This window comes from Oreochromis aureus, linkage group 3, assembly GCF_013358895.1.
Source record: "Oreochromis aureus strain Israel breed Guangdong linkage group 3, ZZ_aureus, whole genome shotgun sequence".
NCBI lineage: Eukaryota > Metazoa > Chordata > Actinopteri > Cichliformes > Cichlidae > Oreochromis > Oreochromis aureus.
This window is the reverse complement of record NC_052944.1, coordinates 74,762,281-74,774,028: the sequence shown is the minus strand read 5'-3', so window position 1 is coordinate 74,774,028 and position 11,748 is coordinate 74,762,281. Positions and strand designations below refer to the sequence as shown.

The window sequence follows — 11,748 nt, the reverse complement described above, 5'->3', positions numbered from 1 at the left end:
AAATGGGAAGCTGTAAATACAGGAAGTGAGGCAGCACTTCCACATTTTGCTCCTGGTAGAGAGGTAAGTAAGCTGACTTCTCAAACAAAGTAAACTGGACAAACTAACAGTTTAAATAATAATATTAAATATTAACAAACTTGATGAAGTTGATTTAAACCAAGATTTTATAATAAGTAATCCATAAAAGTGCAAAATATAAACAAACAGGATTAACATTCCAAATGACTTATCTTGTTGAATTAACATTGGTCAAATCCACGGCACAGAGAGCGAGTCAGACAGACATAAATGTAACTAAACACACGCAGGGCTGAACTGGGACAAAAAATCAGCCCAAGCATTCAGACTAGAGACCATCTACCAGGTATTATAAGAAAAGCCATAAAGCCTTTGAATGAAAACAAACACTGTTTGACAGTGACAGTGTGACAGTGATGTACAGTGAGAATATAACTGTGACATTATATTCCCCCCCCCCAAAAAAAAAAACCTTTCACCTAAGAACATCGCCGTTAGTTCACATTAATTTTCAGTTAAAATTTAAAATAATTAAAACAAAAATACGCGAGGGCTTTCCCAGACATTCTTTAAAACACAGATGTGCAACGCATTATTTAATTAGTGTTTTAGTTTTCAGTTTGAATATATACAAACAGGAGTTACTTTTGCAATAGTGTACACACTCTAACCGAAATAGTAGATTTTGTGTCATGGTCCTGAGTCCATGACTCGGGGATTTTGTGTTTGGTGTATTTATTGTTATTATTTGTGGGCTGTTTTGGGATGGTTTGTGTTTTGGGATTTTAGATACTGGGTTTCTGGGTTTGTGCTCCCTCTGTTGGTCCCTGGTGTTAGTGTCAGTGCTTTAAGTGGCCCAAAAGAGGTGCCGGTACTCTATTTTTTTTCCGCCTCCCCTGAGGTAACAACAACAACTATATTGAATGGGTTTTATATACAACAGTCAACAGACAACCTTATACAAAATAATAAATCATTTTATTAGTTTGTGGATTTGGTTGAGCTAGAAAGAGCTACTGAACATAAATAAAATGTGCAAAAAGGTATTGAAATTTTTTTTTTTAACAAAATGTACATAAAATAAATTATAAACTAATTTGTATTTTGCTCTCTCTTGAGTCACTGCTGCTATCAGCAGCAGCACTTGTAAAGTGTACCTGCAGAGCTTGGTAGTTCTCCCATACTGCTTTCACTGTTCTCTCACTTGAAGCAACCCAATGCACTGATAAAACACGGCCTATCACAAGGAGACGTTGTCCAACATTGTGAGCACTCTCGGTTAACTCCCTTTGGTTTTTTGGTGATGCATGGTAGAGGGAGTAAAGTTGATCTAAGAATATTTTAAAGTGGTTGATTCCTCCTACCTCCTTCAAAACATCACAAACTGCCAGTTCCAGTCTGTGATTGGAACAATGCCAGACAAACAGGTAAGGGAATTTGGAACAAAGCTGCGCAGCAACTCCTGCTTTCCTCCCGAGCACCACTGAGGCTCCATCACAAGCAAATGCCAACAAATGTTCCTGTAGGTAGTGAGGGTCAAAGCCATTATTATGAAGACATCCTAACAGTGCTTCAGTGATGTCCTTTGCTGTGGTCCCCTGCAGCTCAATCAGTTCAAAAAATATTGTGTCTGGATTTTCACTGGAAATAGCTGACCGCAGGCACACGACAAGCACAGACTTTCCACTTATTGTAGTGGATTCATCAATGAGCACACACAATTTTCTTTCATTCATCACTATGTCATTGACTACCTTCTTTTTCATTTCAGCTGCAATGTGATCCAGTATATTTGCACATGAGTTATTAGAGTGCAAAACTCTGCCCATCTTGACACCATTTAAGACTTGCAACTGGACATCTATTGGCATGTCTGTAAAGGGACGCCCATGCTTGCCAATCTTATAAGCTGTTCTAAACACATTGCAAGTTGAAGCGTAGTCAGCCTTTCTCATATCTTCAATGTGTTTTTGCATTGTATTTTGTGTTGCCTTCTCTTTTATTTCAACAGCTTTCTTGTGATAAATTGAGTCTCTGTGCTCTTTTATTTTCTTTCGTAGTGAGTTTTGTTGTGCAGCCTTGTCCCTTCCAAAAGACGAGATTAAGCACCCACTCCACTCCTGCGACACTCTCTGCCCTTGCTACATGTCCACGCGAGCACAAACTTGACTACACACACTACAACCCAACTTTTGATTTCTGCTGATCAGCCACTTGTAATTTGTGGAGAAATACCGGACTTGTGCCTGGGACCAACATTCTGGCCACTCATGCTCGCTAACGCGGCTGTTGTCATCGGTAGAAATGGGGCGTTTATCAATATGCGTACTTGTGCGTACTTGCGTTCTCGTGTACTCGTGATACGTCATCAGTCGGAGACCAAGTACTGTTCCAATTCGAAGTACGCATCACGCCGAGAACGCGAAAAAGTCCCGGATGTGTTCTCGATCCGCCCATTTTATCGAGCATGCATCGGTGTAGACTTGGGACAGCTATATATCCCAGAATGCATTTCGTCCAAAACTCAACAGCGGACTCCCGGCACATCGTCCGTCCCCACCCCCCGCTCGCGGACTTCTCACTACTCAGGTTAAAGAAACCCCAGCAGCTGTCTATAGTATTGAGTGTCCACTAGAATAGAAATAAAAGCGTTCTAACATCTCACCTGCTTGTTTTTATTAAGGTATGTACACGTATGTACATGTACACTATTTTTATTAATAGAGGTTTCACTACTGAGGTTAAAAATGATATATAAGTCACTTAGATCACTTCTAAATGTTAATGTTTGGTTTATTTCAGTGTTTTATTTGTTCCTGAGTAAACCGGTTTGGCTGTGATTACAGTTAAGCTTCATAACATGTTACTCACAGTTAAATTAGGAGGGACGGTAAAAACTCCGGACCTGTGACATCATCACGTACGCTGGTGTTCCGACTGTACAAATCACGAGTCCGTGCTCGCGTACTTGAAAACTGAGAAACGGCCCACGAGTCCGTGCTCGCGTTCTCGGCGGGTACGTACTCACCGAGCACGCGAGTACGTACTCGCGTACTTGGGCATTGATAAACGGCCATGGTGTCATTCTCGTCCTCGTCGTCGCCAAAAGTGCCGTCGTCCGCGGCTGCGGCACTAGTGCAGCTTTCATTAGCTTGCGTCTGACCTGCAGCGATATCATTCTGGCTTGGTGGGGTGTCAGCCAGCGAGTCCTCTGATTCTGACCTTGTTCTTTTACTACTCAGAGTCTGAAGCCAGGAGAGCATATTAAGTGTTCATTGTTTTTGTATTTTAACCGAGCAGCTGTTTGCGCGTTTTACACACCCTCTCCGGACCACGTTGACATGACAACGGCAAAAGCGACGCATGCGCTTTTCACTTGTAAAACACATTGGTGTATGGGTAATGTAGTCTCTGCTCTCGGTGGGACGAATTAGGAAGCGTGCTTGTGAAGGGCGCTCTGAAAAGCGGCAGCGCAGCCAAACGATTATAACAGATGTGCAAATGAGAGTACCGGTACGCTAAAAGCACGTTCTGGGCGCATGGAGAGGTGGCGGTACTCTCAAGAGCTATATTTAGAAGTGGCGGTACTGAGTACCGGCGCGTACCGGCCCACTTAAAGCACTGGTTAGTGTTCCCCTGTCTCGTCAGGTTAATCAGGTCCAGCTGTGTCTCCCACCTGTATGTGATTGCCCAGTGTCCCTCTGTGTATTTATAGTGTGTGTTTCCCTCAGTTCCTCGTCGCGTCGTCTGTGTTCATCACTCAGTGTCACCCTGCCTACTCTGCATTGCTCTGTGTTCCTCCTCTGTGTCACCCTGCGTGCTCTCCCTGCTGTCCTCCCTCCATGCTCAGGTTTGCTGCTCTTTGGTTTAGATTCTCCCAGTTTAGTTCATCTTTAGTTCTGTTTTACCATCTCCACTTTATGTTTGGTATTCATAATAAATCTCCCTCACATCTGAATAAGTACTGCATTTGAGTCCTCCCTTCCACACCTCACACGGCCGCTGCCCCGAGCCGTGACATTTTGTGTGTTTTTAACAACTGCACTTTGGGGAGGGGGATAGTTAAGGTGAATTTGAGGTCTGTGCTTTGGGGTGGGGGAAGAGGCATAAAGGTTTATAAAAGCCAGCAAACTCTATCCTTGAGCCTGACACCCGCACGTTAGTTTGTGTATTCGACCGTAAATTTTTAGAGAAAATGCAATACATTATTTTAATGTTGTTTATCAAAGGCTGTGTGCGTTTTGGTTTTCACTGTGAATGAGTTACTTTTGTAAATGCAGCATCACATTTTTAATGGTGCTTTTGAGACACTGATCTAACAGATAAATGCTTTTGGTAGAAGCAGCTTTGCTGGATTTGTTTTTTAACTTGGTGAAACATAGTGCGAAACTCTTAATTTAGTATTTTTACAGGTTTTAACTGTGTGGTCTTTCTGTCTTTCTGGAAAATGTAGGTCAACTTGTGACATGAGAGCATGCACCGTACTCTTCAGACCTGTCAGCTTTGCTCGTTTCATGGGTCCTCTGTTGATAAAACTGATTGTTGTTGTTTTTTTAAGTGGATCTTAATGTTTAGAGACAATAGCGAAGGTACGGACCTGTGTGTCTCTTTAAGCTCTAGATGTTAAATTTTAAGGCTACATATTATTTATCTCGCACTAAGTCTGCTTGGCATATGCTATGTATAAAGGCTCTTTCCAAAAAAGTGTAGAGGCGACTTTAGCGTGATTAATTTATTACAATGTCAGTTTCTGGGAAGTTTTCAGTTTTCCCTCCTGTGTCTAGCTGGTGCAAGCATTTTGTTTATTTGTGAATCTGAGCGCGGTTGCGGACAATACCGACTGTGCTGTTTGAATTGTGTTTCGTGCTGGATCGCTTTCTTTAATTGTTACTTCTCTGCGAGCAGTGAAGACCCAAACTAGTACTTCAAAGTTTAGAATCAGTTTTTCCCCAGTGGCCAGTGCGAAGTTGTGCTGCAGATCCCAGTATGAAAGCTGAGGGTCCAGTCAGCCGGCAGAAAGGCCAGTTGATGCCTCGACGTGCGTTGGAACCGGTTTTGCCCGCACAGAGCGTTTCTGACATGCTGACGTTGCTTATGCATAAGAGAAAAGCAACAGTACAGAGTGCTTCTCTGCCCCAGGACATCCTTTCACACGGTATGTATGTATGTCTGTATGTCAGCGCTAATTATTCAAACCCTGTTTAAAAGGCGACTCATTTGTTGACCAAAAACATTTCCTCTAAATTTGCAAAGTTACTGATTTAAAAATATATATTTTCGATTTTTAGCTGGATGTCACTCTCTATACTCTTGAGCATATTTATATAGCAAAATTCACAATGGTATAAACATGTTAAATAAAAGATGCCCAAGTGTCCACCAATGCACTCTAATGCATGCCTTTAATTACCTCTAAAGCTGAAAAGAGTCTGTATCCATAATTTGTGGATCTGCTGATTTGTTTTTAATGTGGCACTCTTTTTTTTTTTCACGAACTGCAGATGATGAAATCCTCTTTATTTGAGAAAGTGTCCTTAAGCTATTGTTGTTCATACTTACTGAGTTCCCTAGCCACTTCTTTACTATGTCAGCAAACTTTCTGAACAGGAAAGGTATCGTAGATTTAAAGACACATCTTCATTGAAGCAAAGGCAAAAAATTGGAATGAATTTTATGTTCATATTAAAGAGTGAAAATCCAAAATCTGCTGCAATCTTTTGTATTAATGATCTCTCTCTCTCTCTCTCTCTCTCTCTCTCTCTGTGTGTGTGTGTGTGTGTGTGTGTGTGTGTGTGTGTACAGGAGAAAGGTGATGGCAGGAGCTTTTTTAAATGCATTTCGAATCAACTTTTTTTTGTTTGTTTTACAAGAAGTGTATTTCATACATTGGAACAAATGTAATCTTTTCTATACTTTATAACTATGAAACTCTAAAGATTTTAAGTTCATGCACATTGTGAAACAAGAATCTAAATCTTTCTGTCACAATGATTTCTATAAACGCATGATGTTTATGGGGATAATGTGAAAAATCTTTTGTGGGCTCTAATAATGATCAGTGGTGATTGAAGAGGAAGCTTGAACCCCGGCTCTGGAGATTTTCATGACAAGTGACAGTGCAGACATTTGTTAATGAGAGAATATGTTTTATCATCATAACGACTGGGAATTTAAGCGAGAAAGAAGTGTTTACTCATGTTTTTTAATAGAAGACTTAAAACACTAAACTCTAATTTCTGGGGTTTATTTTAAGTTTACAGAATATAACATCTTGTATGACAATGAGTTTTACTTCTCACTGTCTGTGTTATGTGTATCCATTTATCATGTATGCTACTTTGCTCTGTGGACTAAAATGTTTCATTGTATTCATGAAATAAACCAGAATTTCAATGTCCGAATCTTTTTACTGTTTTTCTGTTTTTGTTCACTCCAAGTTTGACGAAACCCACAGCTCACTAACAATGTGGAGCAGTCTCAGTGTATTTAGCTGCTTTTTTTCCCTAAACACAATCAGCTGACTGAGAGAAATGCCAGTAGTCCTCACTTTGGTCATTGTGAATGTTGAAGGAGATTTGTTCCATAGACACCTTATACTAGTGTTTCCTAAACTTAATCCAACACTACTATGTTCTATTTAAACCCAGATTCCTTTTATAGTTTGCAGTGAAATTTGTTAAACCATTGCTTAATGGGACAGCAGTACAAGTCACTCTTTACTAACACATTGTAGATAAGTTTATTGCTGGACAAGACAGCTAGCAGTCTCACACACTCTTTAGGTTTTTGAAGTTTTGTTTGTAATGGTTTAGTCTATCACACCTTACCCTTTTCTCCCAGTATCACAACAGTATGACTCCCAAAGTACGGCTCAGTAAACAAACAAGGACTCTGAAGTCAGAACAGAAAGATACAGTTGGAAGATTAATGATTGTGTTTTTATGATGCGTAGTAAAACTACCCCCTCTTCTTTTTCTCTGTGTTGTTGTTCTTGTGTGTGTGTGTGCTTTAGAAGTCAAAGTATACATTAGCAACACTTACAAAAAACATTTAGAATTTCATTTAGAACTGAGAATTTAAGTTGTAAGCAGAAATCTTATGCTCAGCCATAAGCCTGTTTCCCCACTTTCACAATGCTGAGGTGTCAAATCCACAACCCCCAACAGATGGTTTGTCACACACTGGGTTCAAACACTCAAAAAGCAACACAACAGCAGGTTCAAGAAGGACAAGCCCCCCTTTATTTGCACAGCCTCACACACTATAGATTTTTAAAGTTGTGGTGTACAACGGTATAGCCACAGATGTGACTTCTACTTTTGATAAAGATCACTCCACATGCATATTTCTTAAGAAATGAAGCGTCTTTATGAAGCTCTTATTTATACACGTCTACACAATAATAGACAGCGTGTGCTCTGTGACATTATAGTCTTCTACTTCTGCTTCCATTGGTTTGCATTTTCAACTCCCAACCTTTCAGGTTGTTATGAACGGTTTATATTTCTAACATTTTGTGATGTAAAAGTGAATCACGCAGCTTTTTTATTTTCTGTCTGATGGAAGGACTTAAGACACGAGTTATTTAAACAATTGTAAATGACAGTGTGACGGCCATAGTACTTTATACGGGTGAAATATGTTAAGGATAATGTTTCTCAATGTAACATGGCAAAGAACTTTTGGTTAGGATACAACATTTTGTAAACCGTTACCTCAGAAGCTGTACTGTCAGATCTATGCATGTAAGGTTAAACTTTCCACAGTACATCCACTTAAGCAAGTAACCAAACACATAAAGTCACCCTCACCAATAATCGACTGTTCCTTGAAAAAAGTAGCACAAAAAGTAGCACAAAAAGTAGCACAAACAGACAACTGACTCATCAATGATAAGTAGAGCTACCCTAGGCCGAGACTCAAGCAGAAGAAAATTAAAAGTTGTTTTGTGTTTTTATGGCTCGAAAGATTGAAGAAAAATATGTTTAAATGGCTTTAATATTTCCAGCTGATAAGGAGACTTACAGCATTTCAAATGCCCGTCCAAATGCTTTAAACACAACAACAGCATCAAACTACAGAGCATTGTTTTTACTCAAATTCAGCATTTTCTGATGAAACTTTAGCTGCTTTTTTTTTCACTGTAACACCCCCTCAGTGCCATTTTTTAGGATGATATTCTTGGAGATTCCTTTTTTTTATATATATTTATGCTTTTGGAGTGAGGGTATCTAATACGCACGTTGTCACTGTGTTTTGTACTACCAACTGTGAGGGCTCTGCTTTTACTTTGAGCAGTCTAGTTTTATTTTGTCTCATGAGTGTGTGTGTGTTTTTCAAAGGAGATCTTCATCAGTTTGATTTTGTTACCACAAACTTTGTGTAAAGTTCACAACAGAGGTAAAGAGATTGAAACACACCAGTTTAAGGAGGCATGCAGGGGTTGGACCAGCTGCACAGGAGAGGTGAAGAAGAGAGTGTCAGCGGAGATGTGCAACAGAAGCAGAGGGAACATTTTACAAGATGATAAATGGCAGATTTAGATGATTACGGATTATGTTGACAAGATTAAAAGACACGTCCGTCAGAGTTCAGCAACATTTCAGTTTGATTAAATTAAAGTTGTTGTTTTTTTGTTTTTTTTTGTGTGTTTTTTTAAACTACACAGGGTTTATTTTCTCCTTTGATAGTAATCATATTGAACATGTCAGTGATGGAAACAAGAATATAAAGAAAAATGCTAAACGTGTGTCTAATTAAACTGTTCCTGTGAACCATAAATCATCCTTTAGTATGTTCGGTGTTACAAACTTGAAGAAGCACAGAAAAGATCATCAGACATTAATCTAATGAGTTTTCAGCCTTCATTCATATTGAAATGTTGAAATCTTTCCTGCTAGACCAAAGTGTAGCGTTTGATACCGTTGGCCATTACATTTTATTACATCTATTATTAAATGGAGAGTCCTCTTCACACACTGAAGTCAATTATGAAGCTCCACGGCTTCTGTTCAAAGACTAGTTCTGTTTACATTATACTTGCTTTAGAAGCCAAAGCATACATTTTTACTGCTATGCAGATGATACCCACTTTTATCGGTTAAACTGCTGGTATGTCTTAGATACATAATGAGCTTTAATTTTCTGCTTCTAAGTTCAGATAAAGCTGAGGTTATTGTAACATGGCATAAAAATCTTAGAAACACTGTGGCTAACAAGATCCTTACTCTGGACGGCATCGTCTGTTGTAGTGATTTGACACATTATAAGTAAAATTGAAGCACACACTCCCGTCGCACAACATCAACATTTATTTATATACAAAAATAAAAATGCTTTTTTTACATAAAAGAATTGTAACTTTACAATTCATCACCGATTACGTGGGTACATAGTCCTCATCCTTAGCCCATAGTGGTTCGGGTAATTCCTCAGGGACATATCAGGATACGTGGTTGAAAACAGGATACATGTTTTTTTTTTTTTTTGGTTGTTTGTTTGTATTTGAATGCGCTAAAATGTCTGATACATGCTTGAAAAAGCGTACATGCTTTTAAAATATGTGGCAAAATGCAGATTACACGTTTTAAGAAAGAAAAAAAAGGGTAACTGTTTAAAGATACGGTACCATACGTGTTTTTTGGAAAGAATCAGTCTTTCAGAGAAAGCATTAGCGGCCTCCTTTGTAACATTCTGTGACCATCCACAGCTGTCCGATTTTCACCACATCCTCCCCCACTAGATTGTCATAGGCCTCGGTAATGGCGTCAAAGACTTTCCTCACTGATTTGAGCTCATGCAAGAGAGTCTCCGCCACTGTGCCGACTTTGACGTCGTCCGTTTTGATGTTCCGGGCAATCAGCAGGCGTTGAATGGAAGGAATGAAACGAGGGGTGAGGAGTCTTTTTCTGATGCTGTAATAATTTTCAGCGTAAAAGTCATCCTCCAACACTTGCAGACACTCGTGCTGTCTCTGGCTGGGTTGATCGAACTTACAGCCGTTGCATTCTTCGGTGCGATACTTGATGATTACAAGGTTGACTAGATGATACACCGCGGTTTTCACGGTATCGATGAATAAAGAAGGTGCCCAACCGTCAAGCTCGTCGGCTTGCTGCAGTTTCTCCAAGGGGCGATAGTAACCAGGCGTGTCGGGTACTATTGTGCCCTCGTCTGAGGAACTGGCCAAGGAACTGTCCTCCTCAGCGCGACGCAGGGGTGCAGAGTCCATCTTTCTCTCTGTTTTTGAGCTAAAAAAAAAAAAAAAGGTTTTTGAAAGAATGAGAAAGCGGTCTTCTTTTTAAAGTAAAATAAGGCGGGCGTGGTCTGGAAGTGGGATGTTCTTAGAGGGGCGTGTAGGAGTGGCAGCGATTTTTAAAACCGGAGAGCTGGCCGTCAACTTTAGAAAAGAATGGTAATGTCCTTTCTTATCTTTTGGGGATGAATATCTCCATGAAAAATGACATCTTGCAGCCCTTCTGCTCAATCAACCATCAATGTGGCAGAACTTGGTACAAGCAGCACCGCCAACAGTAACAGAAATGAGTGTATCAGGGACGCTGTGCAATCTTTACTCTCTGAAGATCCATCCACAAACCCTACATTTGAAGATTGGAGTGAAGACGCACCGTATTCACCAGTGTCAGAGTGGAGCGCACCCCCTTCACCGCCACAAGTGTGGACTATGGACACCAACGACGAGGAAGGTTTTTCGTATTTCGGTGACTCTCCCGACATTAATGAGATAGACTGGGCATGGCCGCCCTTCCAAGGCCCTGAGGAATTACCCGAACCACTATGGGCTAAGGATGAGGACTATGTACCTACCTACATTTTCCAGAAAGACAGAAAGACCACACAGTTAAAACCTGTAAAAATACTAAATTAAGAGTTTCGCACTATGTTTCACCAAGTTAAAAAACAAATCCAGCAAAGCTGCTTCTACCAAAAGCATTTATCTGTTAGATCAGTGTCTCAAAAGCACCATTAAAAAATGTGATGCTGCATTTACAAAAGTAACTCATTCACAGTGAAAACCAAAACGCACACAGCCTTTGATAAACAACATTAAAATAATGTATTGCATTTTCTCTAAAAATTTACGGTCGAATACACAAACTAACGTGCGGGTGTCAGGCTCAAGGATAGAGTTTGCTGGCTTTTATAAACCTTTATGCCTCTTCCCCCACCCCAAAGCACAGACCTCAAATTCACCTTAACTATCCCCCTCCCCAAAGTGCAGTTGTTAAAAACACACAAAATCTACTATTTCGGTTAGAGTGTGTACACTATTGCAAAAGTAACTCCTGTTTGTATATATTCAAACTGAAAACTAAAACACGAATTAAATAATGCGTTGCACATCTGTGTTTTAAAGAATGTCTGGGAAAGCCCTCGCGTATTTTTGTTTTAATTATTTTAAATTTTAACTGAAAATTAATGTGAACTAACGGCGATGTTCTTAGGTGAAAGGTTTTTTTGGGGGGGGGGGGATGCAGTTATTTAATGAAAGGGATAAAACTTTGGTCTCTCTCCACATCCTTATTCACCATTTCTTGAGATAAACGGCGTCTTAAAGTCTGAAACAGCCAACAATACAACAAGGTTGGGGAGTCGCTTAACTAACTGTAGAAAATCTGCTTATAAAACACACTGCCGTTTCAGTTCGAAGTCTTTCTATAGAATAAAAGACAAAGTCATTCCTGTTTGTATAAATTTACCATGAAG

The 11,748-nt window shown here is 39.8% G+C and overlaps 1 long non-coding RNA gene across 1 annotated transcript; it reads left to right on the top strand.

Moving 5' to 3' along the window:
* Positions 1-3,050: 3,050 nt before the first annotated feature.
* LOC120439030 lies at positions 3,051-6,309 on the top strand. Its single transcript, XR_005612329.1, has 3 exons — positions 3,051-3,871; positions 4,975-5,176; positions 5,824-6,309. It is a non-coding gene; the product is annotated as an uncharacterized LOC120439030 (long non-coding RNA).
* Positions 6,310-11,748: the final 5,439 nt, after the last annotated feature.